Raw genomic sequence first — 17712 nt, 5'->3', positions numbered from 1 at the left:
CATTCTCTAGGAGTAAAAACCTCAAAGAGTTGCTTAGCCCAGCTGAGTTAGTAGACCTGGATATTGGCAATACAAGCATGCCTATTGGACATTATAAGTGCAAAAAGAAAAATTGCAAGACTTGTGATATCACAGTAGAAGGACACTTGTTTATACATGTAGGCAGAAGATATTATTTGAAACATCATACGACCTGCCATACCCGAGGTGTTATTTATCACATAGAATGCCCGTGCGGGAAAGTGTATATTGGCAAGACAAGCAGGTCAATACACGAACGCATGATAGAACATCGGTCGCACATTATAGCTCAAGTTCAGGGTCCTCCTCTGGTTCAACATTGTATGCTACAGTATTTAACCATCAAACAGAAGATCTGTGAGTTATGGTCATTGATCACATTAGTCCCACATTAAGAGGGGGCAACCGTGACAGGATTCTTTTGCAGCGGGAAACATACTGGGTATACCATTTAAACACATTAGAATCTCATGGTTTGAATACACATATTCAGTGGAATTGTTTCATGTAAAATACAATCGGAAGTATCAGCTGTTTCCGGTTAGGTAACAACTAAAAAGACGCCGCCGCCGCCATATTCAATTTGTGGCACAAGGTTGGAGACAGACATCTGTTAGTCCGGTGAGTCCAGAACTTATATTCACGTTTCATATGGGAGTTTGTAAAGAAACAGAGCTGAGTAGGCTTTTTTTTATTTTTTCACAGAGAACGTGCAGCAAATTCCCCTTTTCAAAGCCAGGAGGGCGAAACAGGCGCCTGTCGCGGTGTGCTGAATTCCGGACAGATAAGTTATGCACTAAAGCTATTAAAGTGTTAAGCCATCTCTAGCCATGATGTGATCAACTAGCTAACAGTGCGCCAAAAAATTATAAAAATAGTGAACACTGCAATTACAAGTGTCAAAAAAATATTAGCGTGCCATGTAGCTTCAATCGATGGTAGGAGGGTTGGCATGAGTCAATGATTATAATGATGACAGCCATTTAAACATTGAATATAGGCTACGACTAGCATATGAGACCTTGCCTAAGAATAACTCCACCATATTAATTCTCCCATAGAGCTCTATTTCTAGAATAAGCAGCTTAAAATCTATTTTACTCTTTAGGGATCTTGCGGGGTAGTTGCGATTAGCCAATGTTGGAAACAGGATACTGGGCTTGATGGACCTTCTGTCTGTTCCAGTATGGCAACACTAATATTCTAGTGTTCTAATAGTTTGTGCAAATAGTGGAACATGTTGCTTTTGGAAAGATGGACACGGAGGAATGGACAGTGAAACTGCAACTAAATTGGAAAGCTAAGTTTTGCGTCTGTCCTTTTTTTTACACCTTCCGGTGCTCAGTGTAGATTTCATTAAGTTTGTGTTCTTTGAAGAAAGACCAAATTCGAACCTCCAGGAGAGAGACGGCCCCCGGGTCTTTAGAGGGTTTACTTTTGTATTGGATGTCTTAGAACAAAAAAAACACTATATTAAAAACAGATTTATAGAAAGGTGTGGGATATCACATAATTTAATTTTCATTCACTAAACATTTTGGGGACTTGAATTTAGAGAGTGTTACATGATGTATAGAGCTTAAAAGTGAGCCACTGTTGGCGGCTAGACTCACTGAAAGATATGCTCGGCTGCATGGACAGCCTATACTGAACTCTCTTTTCAGGCCCCTATATAAATTTTTCTAGCAATAAAATTCTATAGCAAAATATAGTTTGTTGGAGCTATTTGGTCTAAGACATCCGATCTTATTTTTGTTTTAGGATTGATAAAACTGTTTTGTCTCTCCTTTGGGGATTTATTCTATAGTATTGACTACATTTTTTGAAGCATTTTTCATCAAATAAGGAGAACAACTGTCTAAGCTACAATATGATACTGAGTATCTCTTAAAGTAGAAAAAGGGAACTCTCTATTTCATGAAAATTCAGCCAATAGCGGTCTCCTGGTGTACCCAATCCTAACTGAGTATCAGGATCAGGCAGTTCAACAGGGGACCTCAATTGATTTTTTAGAGATTGTATCTTTTTTTCGAAAAACAATTGGCTAGTTGATTGGCTGTCTGTTCAATGAAAGAGTTGGTAATGGTGATATCATTTACCTTAGTCATAGAAGTCACCAACTGAAATTATTTCCTAGTATCAGTAACCTCTGTTCCAACCATTCTGGAATAATATTCTTTTCTGGATTCAGTTATGTTATGTTTGTAAATTGAAATAGACTTTCTCCAAGAAGACCTATTTACTGTAGTAGATATTTTTTTCCAAAGTTTTTCTAATATTCAGCAGTTATGTTTTTATTTGGATTTATTTGTTTTAGCCTTCTTCTGCACTGGAGTCAATTTATCTAAAATTCCTAAGCTAAACAGATACCAATTATCGATGTATAATATGGGATCTTCTACAGAGGCTAATTCTAAGTAATCCCAAAATTGATTCTCATCAATCTTTCTCATAAAAAATAGACTCCTTCCTCACTGAGGGATTTTTCTTTTTAGGTAGAAGTTGCCAGTTCATAGTAAAAATTAAGTTTAATAAATGAACTCACAATAAAGTTTCAGCCCATGAAATGTCTAAGAATTGGATAGAAGAAGGAAATCATGCATAAAAGTAAGGAGATATAATGTGAGTGGGCAAAGGATCAGGTATTCAGTAATTCAAGTTTCCTAAAAAGTCAAATAAATCTATGACAGTCAATTGATCTCTCAATTGTAGATGTAAATTAATATCCCCTCATAATAGGTTATTAGTAGAATGTAATGAATTTCTCATCACAAAGCCATTGAAAATATTCCTTTCTTTCGACCAGTTACCTGGAGGACAATAGAACAATATACAGGTTAAATTATCATCCAAAGATTCATCATTTAATTGGCATGCCAAAATTTCTAATTCAGGAGTAATGATAGATTCCAGTATTACTCAACTTAAAAAAATCTTTCAATACAACGGCAACTCATCCATCCCCCACCCCCTCATTTACCAATTCTAGACAGAGCTTTGATCCTATAGCCTAAAGGACAAAGTTCTTTTAAAATAGGATCATCATCTGAATGGGACCAAGTTTCTGAAAGAAACAGCCCAGTTGATGTTCTTCTGGCCAATCTTTCAGTAAGGCTGCTTTGTTCTCTAAAGACTGCACATTCATATAGTGACAAGGGATTGGTAGATATTGAAAGACAAAATCAGTATTAAATACAAGTGGCTTTAAATTGTACCTTGATTGTGCTCATGAAACAACATATTTTCAAGCAGACATTCGAGCTGAAGGTAAATCTTGAAATAGCCGAGATGTTACTTCTGCACAGTCAATCAGTGATCTAAAATAAGGAGGTCACGTCTGCATTTTTATGCAATGGTTTAAAGTTAGAAGAGTGGGAATGTACAAATTTGATGGTACCAGAGTATGAGAAAACCCCATCCTCCACAGAGGTAAAACAATAGCAAATAGAATATAAAGCCAGTCATTTTCAGGTGTAATGTGCTTCCAAATTTAAAATACTCACAAGATGACTTCAGTGAGAATTTTCTAGTACTTTCTATAATTGGCATACTCCTGTGCACGAATTGTGCATGAAGGGGTGCACAAAGAGGGACATGTGTCCCTTTGGCATGACACCTCAAGAACAGCGTGATAAGAAGACAGTTTTCAAGTTACCTCTGAATAACTTGCTATAAAATGCTGACCAAGATTGACAATGGAAAAATAAGAAGTTTTTTTGAAGACATTTGTCACAGCTGCTGGCACTATAAAAATCTTTAAAATTACTGTAGCATTGGAAGTGGCGTGCACTGGGGGTTGGATCTACCATCGGGATCCTGTGGTAGTTCTGGATTGGTAAGCGGTAAGCCCGTTTCCATGCACCATCCCTTTAGTAAAAGGGTCCCTAAGTTATTTGGGAATTTACAGAATAGAACTTAGTTGGAAATTGGACAGCTACACACGTGTACAAATGTATGTGCGTAAATGAAATATTGTAAACATTTTCACACTTAAATGTTAGTGCTTACATTATAGAATTGCCCCATTAGGGGTAATTTTAAAAAGCAATTTTCACTCGTATATGGTCACATACAGGCACAGATGACCTCTTTTAAAATACCAAATGGGGCGAAGCATGCAGCATGACATCATGGTGCTTTCCTTGCCAGTAAGTTTCCAAATTGATGTGGCGGGGCATTTTTGATATCATGTCTAAGTCCAAGTGGCAAATATAGTGATTTTTGAAACAGTAAAACGTCTTTTTTTCCCCCAAAATGGCCTCTTGCTAGATGTTTTTGTGCTCTGTGCATTTATCTTTTAAGTCCATTTAAAAGATAGTCCACATGAAAAATACACAAAATCAAGCCATTGGGATGGGAGGAGCCAGAATTCTTAGTAGACTGGCCATACAGACATCCCAGCAGAGCAGTGGGGAACCCTAGGGGACATTGTGTTGGACTTCACATAAAAGCTCCCAGGTACACAATTCACCTTTGCTTTCTTATATTGTATGGTGAGTCCTCCAAAACAACTAAAAACATACTATACTCAATGTAAACCACTACAATTGCCTTTATGACTGTAGGTGTCACTTATATGTGAGTATAGTAGGTTTTCTTGTGAGTTTTGCAGAATTCACACTTTCCACCACAAGTGTAACAGTTAGTGGGATATGGGCCTGGGTCCCCCTTCTCACAGTGCACTGCACCAACCACTAGGCTACTCCAGGGACCTACTTGATGCTCCAATAGGACTGGCTATAACACCTGAGGCTGTCATAGAGGCTGGTATTTACTGTTTCTTTCACATCTTTGGGAGGTTAGAGGGAATCAGTGACCATTGGGAGAGTAAGGGGGTCATGCCTTAATCCCTCCAGTGGTCATCTGGTCATTTAAGACACCTTTTTGTGACTTAGTCATGATAAAAAGAGGTCTGGGTGTTTTCGTTTTGCTCCATTATGGCAGAAAAATGTCCCAAGTGTTGGAAACGCCCTAATCCCGCCTCAACACACCCCTGACATTCTCCCTTGTGATTTGGATGCACTGCAAATGAACTGCCTAGATAAATGTTTGCAAAATGGGTTTCAAAAATACTGATATGAATGTGTTGGCAAGCAAAATCTTCAAATGCTGCTTTATGCCGCTTTTTCCATTTTGAAAATGAGCCCCTAAGTGTTAGCTGTACCATCCAAGAAGAAAATTTTCTGAGCATTTTACAATGCTTGCACGATCATATAAGCATAGCAATAGTATGTAGAGGAGATACTTGGTGGTGAGAGTAAGAAGTAAGGAAAGAAGGGAATTACTACAGTTTGTTATAGGAAAGAAACAGGATGGAGTTTGGGTGGAGCATGGACAGAGTTCCCAAGTATGTGCGTAAAACAAAAAATACATGCGTACTTGAATGATCTAGGTATGGACATTTATACTTGCTCAAGAACATGTATAGGTGTCTGTATCTGCAAGGTAGGATTCATTTCTGCTGCTTATAGTGGTATTTTACAAAGACACATAGGTATCTGAGTAGGTGCCTACATGCTCTCTTAAACAGCCACCTTGTTATAAACTTACCCTATGCAAGACCATTAGGATTTCAGATAATCTAATGTCTCTGAGGTCTTTTCCCCTATAAATGAAAACAAATATTGAATTTGTGCTTATTAAAGGATATTATTGATCAGTTTAAGAATTTTAAAAGGATTGCTCTGTGTACTTTTGGTTTTTGATGATGTATCAGCCCTGTGCTCTCCCACGTTCAGAAATCCGAGCAAACAAGCATGCAGCTCCAGAATTGTTTTTTTGTTTTTAATCTTAGCTTAGTAGTGTTTATTGGGTACTTTACATGACCAAACTAGTAACAATTACATTCAACAATAGGTCATGAATCAGACAGTAATGAAGCAGGATAATGTTGGGATCATCTCTAATCCCTGACTGGAATGAATCATTGAATTTTAAAGAGGTTGCAAAATGACTTGATGTTCAGCAAAGTTCAGCATTCGTTGGCTGAGAAAACATAAGTCAGTAATTCTGTTTGGTTAGTTGTAAAGAATTGTTGGGGTACTCCAAGCAGCAACAGGAATGAGATTCCATAGATGACAGTAATTCTGAGGGTTATTTTCAGTATTCCCCACCCTCACCATGTAACTTGCAGGCTCGTGGGCAGCAGCAAGCTGATTTTCAAAGGAAAATATCAGTTTGAAAATCTGTGATGACTGATGTACTAGGATTTTTTTTTAACCCTCATACTTGTTGGAATGTTATTGTATTTTACATGCATTGCCTGTCACCTATTATTTCTCTGTGATTACTCTGTGACCTCTGATGTGAATTACTTAGAGAGGTCACACAGCTATGCAACTTCCTGTGGGGGATAGATGCAGCAGATGCAGCACATGGAGCACATGGAGCTCATGATCTCTCCTAACCTGAGAGGATCTATGGTGGTGTGAGCATCCATTACCATCTAAGCACATGGAAGGAGCTGATAATACAAATGTATAGTAATATGTATATATAAGCCTGTCTGATTATAATCTAACTACAAACTGTGAGTAAACAGATGTTTTGTTACTTCAACTTTAAAGTGACTCAGCAGTGAATTATTCAGGGGTGAATGAGAGAGAGATGAAGAAAGAAATTAACATTTCTAAAGCTGAAGCTGTGTGTACTAAAATCTGCTAATTATTTACTACAATAATCCAACAAAAGGGTTATGGGCCCAGGGTCCAGGAATTGAAAAAGAAGAGAAATATTACCAGGCAGAAAAAAAGGCCACATTTTTCTCTTAAGTTTTAAAGGAAAGATTCAGTCTGTCTCTCTCTCTCCCCCCACACAGCAGACAGAAGGCTAAGAAAATGGCTGAGGGAAGAAATTCACCATTGTTCTATTCTCTCAAGGTGCCTAGATTAACTGAGTTTAATTATCAGCAGTGGGAACTAAGATTCATATGTCTCCTTCGAGCAAAAAGATTAGATATATGCTTAGACCAAGACAGAACAGCTGAAAATATGGCTGAATGGGACAATGCAAACTATTATGTGAAGTGCATGCTTTTGGAAGCTCTCTCAGAGAAACAAGCCATATTAGTGGAGGGAAAAGATACACCAAAGGACATTTTATGTAAGCTGAGAACTATGTATGCAACTACATATGCAAAGCAGCAACCAATTTGGTTGGCAGAGTTGAATGAAACCAAATTAAGGGATAAAAGTAAATGTAATGATCACATTATGCATCTTATGTCTTCATTTCAAAAGTTAGAACTTTCTGGAATTCCCATGTGTGATGCATTGAAAAAAGCATTTCTTTTTACCTCACTATCAAAGAAGTTTGATGTTTTAGGTCTGTAAATGAGGCCATTGAAGGGCAATCTTTTGAACAGACAACATCAAAACTAAGGCAGGAATGCATAATAAATGATTCTGAGGAGATGTGTTCTCAAAGCAAGTCAGAGAGAAATGAAACAAATTTCTTGGCAAAGAACAGAGGAAGGCGGAGCTATGGGAAAACTCCACCCAAGGGCAAGCTGATTTGCTACTCATGTGGAAAGGAGGGACATGTATCTAAATGGTGTAAGGAAACACAAAACACTCCCTCTAGCTCACCTAAGCCAATGGAACTAGAGAATTTTCAAACCAGGAAATGTATGAAGGACAAAGATAAACACAAGGGCTTTCTAATGGCAGAAAAATCTTTGACTATGGTAAATAATAATTCAAATGAAAGTACTTGGATTTTGGATTCGGGGAGCACATGCCATTTAACCAATTGTAAGGATTTCTTTCAGGAAATGTGTCCAGAGGAAGGTATTCTTAAAACTGCAAACGCAGGGACTGCTAAGATCCAAGCAAAAGGTATTGGATTCTTAAAATGCAAAGTGTCTAATGAAGTTAAAGAAATTCCTGTAAGTGATGTCTTGTATATTCCCCAAGCAGTTTGCAATATGCTTAGTGTATCTACATTAGATAAGAAGGGATTTGCGATTCATTTTGAAAACAGTAAGTGCACAATCTCTAAAAATGATGAAGTGTATGCTGAAGCTTTTATGCATAATGATGTTTATAAGCTGAACATTTCAGGTGAAGCCTCACATATGGCGCAAGTAAGGAAGAATGATGGTAAATGTAGTCCGGAAATCTGGCATCGCCGCCTGGGACATCGTGATTTTAAGGTGATCCAGGATCTTTACAGTAAGCAACTAGCCACCGGCATTCAGATAAGTGCAGATGCTGGTAAAATGGAGAAATGCATAGACTGTGTTACTCAAAAAGGTGTGAGACCCTCATTTCCTGCATACACAGGAAATAGGAGTAATAAAGTACTGGACTTAATACACAGTGACTTATGTGGACCGTTTAATATCCCATCATTGGGAAATAACAGATTTGTGCTAATATTCTTGGATGATTTCTCTAGATATTGTGTGGCCTATTTGCTGAAAGAGAAAAGTCAAGTCACAGACATGCTGAAGAAATACGTAGCCATGGTGAGAAATAAATTTGAAAGAAAACCAAAGGTTCTTCAGACCGACAATGGTGGTGAGTTCACTTCACAAAGCATGCGCACATTTCTAGAACAAGAAGGCATTCAGCATATCACAACAGTAGCTTATACACCAGAGCAAAATTCTGTTGCAGAGAGAAAATTTAGGTCACTTGTGGAAATGACCAGATGTATGCTGTCAGATAGCAATCTCCCTAAAAGACTATGGGGGGAAGCCATTCTCACAGCAGTGTACCTACAAAACAGAATGCCAACTAAAGGCGCTGAGCGCACACCACATGAGACATGGCATGGTAGGAAGCCAAACCTGTCACATATAAGAACATTTGGAAGTACAGCATATGCTCATGTACCAAAGCAAAGAAGGCATAAGCTGGATTCCACAACAGAAAGGGGCATTTTAGTTGGCTATACTCCAGGACACAAAGGATATAGAATTTTGAATCTGAAAACTGGCATTGTTGGCATAAGACATGTTACATATTTTGATGAAAACAAAAGGGTTGATAAAGGCTGGATTATCCCAGATGAGCCTTATCATCCAGAATATGAAACTAGAACCATAATAGACATGCCAGTGTATATAAATGCCATACCAAGGCAGATGTCTGAAAGCAACTCATCTGTATCTAACGAGGAACAGGCAGAGGAAGCAGACACAGAAAGGATCATTGAAGAAGACAGTACAGTTGGAGAAGGGGAATCAATTGGAGAAGGACTCTCAGATTTAGAGGATGCGGAAAGGTCAGACCAACCTGTTGTCAGACGCTCATCCAGGGAAAACAAAGGTGTTCCACCCCCAAGACTGTCTTACCTAACAAAGTCAGCAGAAGCTCAAGAGCCCTTAACATGGGATGAGATTGAGAAAATGCCAGCAGAAGAAGCTGCTGAATGGCATAAAGCTGCACAAGAAGAAATTGATGCATTGGATAAAAATAATACTTGGATTCTTACAAAATTACCTCCTGGCAAGAAAGCTATAGGATGCAAATGGGTATTCAAGTTAAAAGGAATGCACAAGGAAAAGTGGAAAGGTATAAAGCCAGATTAGTGGCAAAGGGATATCTTCAAAAATATGGAGAAGATTTTGATGAAGTGTTTGCACCTGTAGTGAAACACACGACAATAAGAACACTTCTGAGCATTGCAGTCTCAAAAGGCATGCAAGTCAACCACATTGATGTGAAAACAGCATTTCTTCACGGAGATATAACTGAAGACTTGTACATGGAACAGCCAACAGGTTTCATAAATACAAAACAAAGACAGCTAGTGTGTAAATTAAACAAAGGTCTTTATGGATTAAAGCAAAGTGCAAAATGTTGGAATGATAAATTGCATGAAATATTGACAAATTTAGGATTTAAGCAAGGTGAAGCAGATAAATGCTTGTACACTAGGTGCACAAATGGACAATATGCATACATTTTAGCTTTTGTTGATGATCTGCTCATTGCAAGCAAAAGTGAGCAAGAGTACAAGGACATTGTAAAGTGTTTAAACCTCAATGTTGAGATAAAAGAACTTGGTAATGTGTCATACTATCTTGGTATAGAAATTGAGAAACAAAATGATGGTTCTTATCTTCTAAGCCAGAAGCAGAAAATAAATGAGCTTATTGAAAGTTTAGGTATGAAAGATGCCCAAGTTGTAAGCACTCCCATGATCACTGATTTTCTGAAGGATGAAACAGTAAGAGAACCTTTACCAGATAACATCCAATATAGATCAGCCATAGGTAAGCTTTTATATCTAGCTACCACATACAGGGCTGATATAGCAAATGCAGTAGGAATTTTGAGCAGAAGGGTCAGCTCACCTACCAAATCAGATTGGACTGCAGTTAAAAGGATGGTAAGGTATTTAAAGGGTACCATTGATTGTAAATTAAAGATTTCAGCCAATAGTAATCCAAAACTAATATGTTACTGTGATTCAGATTGGGCAGGGGATCATTCTGATTATAAATCCACAAGTGGATATGTGTTTATGTATGGAAATGTACAAATTTCATGGGCCAGTCATAAACAAAGTATTGTGAGTTTGTCTTCTACAGAAGCTGAATATGTGGCCGTATCGGAAGCGTGCAGAGAACTGATGTGGATTGAAAAACTTTTGCTGGATTTCGGAATAGCTGAAAAGAGACCAATCCAGATAATGGAAGATAATCAGAGCTGCATCCGACTGTCACAGAATGACAAGGTTCAGTCACGCACCAAGCACATCGCAACGAAATACCACAACGTGCGAGAGTTGGCAAAAGAAGGGGTCATCAGTCTACACTATTGTCACACCAGTGAGATGACAGCTGACATCATGACCAAACCGTTACCCAGAGAATATTTTGTGAATCTGCGTATAAAGCTTGGACTTTGTATGAATAAATAATTGCATGACAGTTATGCATGAGAAGGGGTTTGTTGGAATGTTATTGTATTTTACATGCATTGCCTGTCACCTATTATTTCTCTGTGATTACTCTGTGACCTCTGATGTGAATTACTTAGAGAGGTCACACAGCTATGCAACTTCCTGTGGGGGATAGATGCAGCAGATGCAGCACATGGAGCACATGGAGCTCATGATCTCTCCTAACCTGAGAGGATCTATGGTGGTGTGAGCATCCATTACCATCTAAGCACATGGAAGGAGCTGATAATACAAATGTATAGTAATATGTATATATAAGCCTGTCTGATTATAATCTAACTACAAACTGTGAGTAAACAGATGTTTTGTTACTTCAACTTTAAAGTGACTCAGCAGTGAATTATTCAGGGGTGAATGAGAGAGAGATGAAGAAAGAAATTAACATTTCTAAAGCTGAAGCTGTGTGTACTAAAATCTGCTAATTATTTACTACAAATAATCCAACAATACTTTGGTGTGCAAAATATGTAGATTAAACAAATATGGATTTCAAAATGGATCCTTGTGCATACCTCAGTTGACTTCCCCACCTTGCCCCCAGTGCCTGGCTCTGCCTTGTTTCTCCTCCAAGAGAAAAGGAAATTTTCAAACGAGGTTTCCTATATCCATGGAAATCTCTTTGAAATTGCTCCTTTTCAAAGCTCAAGTTGCCAAATTTATCTAGATTGATCCTTGGGATGTAATGAAAGGAAAAATTAGTTAATTACCTGATAATTTTCTTTCATTTAGTTTCAAAGGATCAGTCCAGAGCCCACCCCTCTGTGTTGCTTTCGGTTTTTCGGTGTTCTATGAAATTTTGTATGTTTGTATTGTTCTGGTTCCGTTATTTCTAAGGCATAAGTTTTGCCCTATATTTCATGGTTATTTTTCTATCTAGAGGCTGGAGGTTTTTTTCTCCATAAGTCACTGTATTTCACTGCTTTATCTAATACTGAGTTGATTGCTATGCACAGGACCTTAGGGCACAGCTCATTGGGTGTTTTCTGTTTGCACCTGCTGGTGGATGGTCACAACCCATTTGGCTAATCCTTTGGGTCTAAAGGAAAGGAAATTATCAGGTAAATAACTAATTTTTCCATAAGCCTCTTAAAATTCATTAAGGCTTCAAAAGCCACTATAGCCATCCTGATTCATGGCTGCCTGCCAAAGCAGTGACTTCATATGTGGCAATCCTGCTAATCAGTCTGTATCTCCAAAAAAAAAAGAGGACACAAAGTTTAAAGTTCAGGTAGCACCTTGTTTCAATAAAATTCAGCTTTCATATTCGTTGGTAGTAAGTGAACTGGTGATAAAGCAGGAAAATGCAGAGAATTACCTCATCTAGGTAATATAGCAAATAAATAAAATAAATAAACTGGTAATTATCTAAGGCATGAAATGTTCAGGGAGCAATGTTATCTACAGAAATTACAGCCCATCCACTTTACATAATTCAATATATGCATTCCATTTTCCAATGGTTGTAGAGTTTGTCATCCAGCCTTTCTCCCCACTTGCAGCCTTGTTTTCATCCTGGTCAAAGCAGATAAGTGTGGAAACCCATCTTACATGTTCAACATGTGATGTTTTTGATACATTTTCTAGAATCTTAAATCATGTTGGTGTGGAGGAGTGGCCTAGTGGTTAGAGCACCGGTCTTGTAATCCAGAGGTGGCCAGTTCAAATCCCACTGCTGCTCCTTGTGATCTTGGGCAAGTCACTTAACCCTCCATTGCCTCAGATACAAACTTAGATTGTGAGTCCTCCTGAGACACAGAAATATCCAGAGTACCTGAATGTAACTCACCTTCTTGAGCTACTATGAAAAGGGTGTGAGCAAAATCTAAACAAATAAAGGTTAGTTTGAGGGGAGGGTGTTGGTCAAGTGGAAATCTGTTCAGGGAAACCAGATTTGGGGAATGTGTGATGGAGGTCATCTGTTTGAGTGGAAAATTTGTTTATTTTAGTTACATTTGTACCCTGCACTTTCCTACTCATGGCGGCTTACATATACAGGTACTTATTTGTACTTGGGGCAATAGAGGGTTAAGTGACTTGCCCAGAGTCACAAGGAGCTGTGCCTGAAGTGGGAATCAAACTCAGTTCCCCAGGACCAGAGTCCACCATCCTAACCACTAGGCCACTCCTCAAGGGGTCTTGAATGGGAGGATTCGTAACTATGTCACTGACCCATCTAAAAGATAAAAGACATTGGGCTGAACTTAGGGACCATTATGTTTCCGTTGCTGCTGCGAGCAATGCACAATGTTTTGGGCTTCAGCAATGCAAGAAAATAAGACTATGCAACTTACTAACCTGCAGTACTGAGGTATCGCAGGCTAGTGACTTGCGTGATAAACTGAGCTAGGGGAAAATGGGGTGATTGCAATGTATGCCTCCATGGTATGACATTATTGACATTCATGCATCCAGTTACAAAATAGATATTTAAAGTTAAACACCACTCGGGGCAGGGCGGGTCCAATGATCTGAATGGGACTGCTGTTGAAGCTGGTGCTGCTTTCTCTTTTGCCTCATTACCTATGCTGCATACCAAAAGGAATACGGTTGTGTGGGCTGCTCTCTTTGCAACCCCTATGATGACCTCGATCCAGCAAATAATAGACTAATTCACCCTTGGGACCCCCTTCACACGATGGAGTAGCAAGTCTTCCTTTAGGGTCGGCTAAGGGAGAGCCTACCTCTATGAGACATGATACTACTCTTTCGCTTCCATTGCCTAATGTTCCACCATGTCAGGCAATCGTGTTGGCCTCAGACAGGAAGGCACATGCTGCAGAAGTTGCTGCGTTGCAGCTTTCTGAGGAGAGCATTGCACCAGACAGCAGAATGTCATGGAGTGTTAATGGAGAGGCAGAGAAGAATGGTCCCACAGTGATTACCCTTGAAGAAGTCTAGAAAGCGTTGCAAAATTTGACTTCTATTGTGACCAGATCAGCAGGAGAGGTAACTGTTTGGTGAATGAAGTGGATGAGCTGGCATTCTAGTAAAATTGAGCAGGTTCCGGGGGAACTTAAAGGTTTCTAGGACTTTAAGTCAATTGTTGTAAATGATCAACTATTAATTCATAGGAAGATTGAGCATATAGAACATTAAACTTAGTGAATTTTCCTAGATCACCTGGGACACTACTTTTGGATCTCTTTAAGAGATATCTGGTAGAGATTCTGCAATATACCTCTGATTCAATTCCTCCTTTAAACATGATCTATTATTTGCTATTTTCCACAAGAAAGACCCAAGGGGTATGGAAAGAAAACGTGATCCAGATATACAATTAGATGTAGATAATATTTCAGCAATTCTTGAAGAATCTACAACAGAAAATACTGAAAGAGTTGGTCTCTTGTCTTTTAACAAGATCTTAATGCTGTATTGAGACTTTATTTCCGTCAATAAGAGGCTCTCTTTTGTGGACAAAAAGTTTGGGTTTACCCAGATGTGACTAAGACAACTCAAGAAAAAAGAAAATTCTTTCTTGCTATGAGATAGGAGTAGAGTGATGGAGTTAACCTTTTTGTTAACATATCCCTGTAAATTCTTAGTTAGATTTGCGGGGACTAAATATGTATTTTTTTATTCAAGAACAATTAAGAGCTTTTCTGGACTTGAAAAAGATTGTGCAAGGATGATTAATACTAGGCATGATATTTAGAATGGGTGATATTTCATGCTACGCTTTAGGTAATTATTTGTTTTCTTATTTTTGACTTCCTTGTCTTTATTTACCCGCCGTTCTTTTGTAGTGACTTAGAGTTGTAAATTATATGGAGTTGTGTTTCCTCTATTCAATGGGCCTCTGCATTTCTGTATCAAGAAGTGTCTTGTAACTAATTTTGAAATGCATTAGAAATAAAAAATTTAAACACCACTAGGATTGCAACATGATGTAATAATTTATGCCATCCAATACCCTTGACATTTATTCTGCATAGAGGCTGGTCATACTACTGATAATTTCCTATCTTTGTCAAGAACACAATCAATATGACTTGAAGAGGTGTTTATATATTAGACATTGCCCACCCGGCCACCCTAAGTGTTTAAACTAGGAACTAGACTAGAGACCTTTTTTATAAAATATTTTTGCACTATTTCAGTTCTGTGATTTTAAGGCTCCATTTCCTCTCTTTAGATCTTCCCTCTCATCTTTCACCATTTTTCTTTTTTCCCTCCTTTTCTTTCCTTCCTTTTCCCTCTTTCCTTTCTCTTCCATTTCCATTTTTGACCCTTTCCACTTTCCTGCCCTCATCTCTCTCTCCCCTTTTTTCTTCTTTTTACCCTTTCAATGCTTCCCCCGTCTTCTTCTTCTTTTCCCTCCTCACCTTCCCTTCTTCTCTCTCCCTTCCCCCCTTTTCTCCTTTCCCCTTCTCTTTTCTTTTCCATTCTCTTTCCCCTTCCCCTCCTCTTTTCTTTTCCATTCTCTTTCCCCTTCCCCTCCTCTTCTCTCTTTTCCCGTTCCTTTCCCCTTCCCCCCCTTCCCCTTTCTTTCCTTCTCTCCAAACCCCATCCCTTTTCTACCCTTCCCTCTATTCCTATTCCTCATTCCTCCTCCACACTCAGTAAAACCCATGGCTAGCTGCTTAATACAGATTAGTAAAAGGGCCCTATAGTTTTTCTTCAGAAGGTCTTACCCTGAAAAAGAAATGGTTAAAATAGAATGACAACTTTAGAGTAATCCATTCAAAAGAAAGATTAGATTATATAGGGGATTATCTATTATGGTGTGTTATGACCATAATACATGTTAATTTAAGTTACAGCGGGAGACGTAGTAATAAGATACAAAGCATGCAAATGCATGCAAAACACCTCCTTACTATGTAATTGAATAACAGAGCTTGCACAAAATGCTATATTATTCCTGGAAAAATAAGGCCAGCTAAAAGCCAGCATTGTTTCTCCTGGCCTGAAGCATTGGGCCACTAAGCTGCAGCTTGATGCTCTGGGGCCTCTTCTTAAAGACTGGCAGTTAGTTTTTTCCCCCCTACTCCTAAAGTCCCCGCTGGAAGACATATACCTCCTCCTGAATCACCTCCAATGTACATCTCCCCCAAAGGGCCTGCCCTTTTCCAAAGCAATCCCACCATCTCATAGGTCCCTCTGGGCCTACTTTTACAAATCCCTGGGATCTACTGTGTACAGGTACAGGAGTGATCCCCAGTTGCTCTTACCCCTACTGGCTCCAGGTTCAAAATTGTGATTGCGACCCCTAGCCTTTTGCTCTCATGTAGCAGCTTGATCATTAATGATAGTTCCTCTGAATTTCCAAATTGACTGCCTTTGCTCTATGCAGGTTCAAAATGGTGCTGGCCATCCCCTAGCAGTGGTCTTGCTTCTGAATATACTGGTCGGCAAGATTTATCTGCATAGAAGGTGCTGTTATCCAGATAAATGCTTTTGAATGTTGAATTGTAAGTTTGTATTTGAGCCAATGGAGTATAGTAGGCACACTAATTCTCCCTTCTGGAAAGGCTCAGCAAAGACCTGTACTGCTTTTTGTGACTTGGATCTCACAGTTTCCAAAACAAGGAAGGGTGTTCTCTCCTGCTTGAATATCAGCACAGATTGCTGTGACGCTATCCAATTAGTGCTGGGGAAATTTATTTATTTAACAATTCTTTATTCCACTTGATCCATAGTTCTCAGCGGATTACATAATTACATACACAATCTAAAAACAATTAAAACATCAACACAAACACTATAAAGTAATCAACAAATCAAAATCCTGAAGTAAATGAAAATATATCATACATTATCTCAGCTGTAAGTTTTCATAAACAATACATGTCTGAAATATTCCGTATTTGCAATTGTAGTTTATTCCAGTAAGCTGGTCCAGCAATATATTAAAAACTTTACTTCTGTATTCACTAGAGCGTATCCCACGATGTGATGGAATGTCTAACAATTTCAGAGTTGCTGATCTGAGTACTCCGTTTGGTTGATACACATGAAGTTTTGTTGCCAAAACCTCTGATTCTTGTTCTGTGAATATCTTAAACACCAAACAGGCCATTTTAAACTGAATCCTATATTCTATAGGCAACCAGTGCAAACTTTTCAAAACTGGTGTTATATGTTCAAACTTAGTCATTCCAACCAAAACCCTAGCCATTGAGTTCAATTGTGTCTTTTGAAGTCCTAACAACAAAACATTTGCATAATCAAAGCATGGAGTGATTATACTCTGTACTACTGTTCTAAAAGTGTTTTGTTTCAGTAAATGTTTCATCTTCCTAATCAATCTCAATTTGAAATATACATCCTTAATAATCTTTACAACATGTGATTTCATTGTCAAACCATCATCCAAAATCACACCTAGGTCTCTCAATGTTCTAACAATAGGGATAGATTCTTTGTAATACTGAAACACCGTTCAGATGAATCATATGTCAATAACATAATATGAGTTTTGCTGATATTTAATTTCAGACTATTTACATATATCCAATAATTTATAGATTGCAAAATGAGTCCCAGTCTTGCAAATTCATCTTTAACACTTTTTTTTCCAATAGAATCACAAATTGTATATCATTTGCATATATTCTAAACTGTATACCACAACAGTTAAGTAACCGACAAAGGGGTATCAAAAAGATATTGAAAAGAATAGCAGATAAATGAGCCTTGAGGACCCCTGTCTCTTATATTCTGACAGATCTTTTCCGTGAATGGCTTGAAAGCTTCTTTTTTTTAAGGAAAGATTCAAACCAAATCAATACTGTATCTTGTATTCCAATTGCCTTCAATCTATTAATCAAAATA

This window comes from Microcaecilia unicolor, chromosome 12 (genome assembly GCF_901765095.1).
Source record: "Microcaecilia unicolor chromosome 12, aMicUni1.1, whole genome shotgun sequence".
In the NCBI taxonomy this organism is placed as follows: Eukaryota; Metazoa; Chordata; class Amphibia; order Gymnophiona; family Siphonopidae; genus Microcaecilia; species Microcaecilia unicolor.
Note: the sequence above shows the minus strand (reverse complement) of the source record.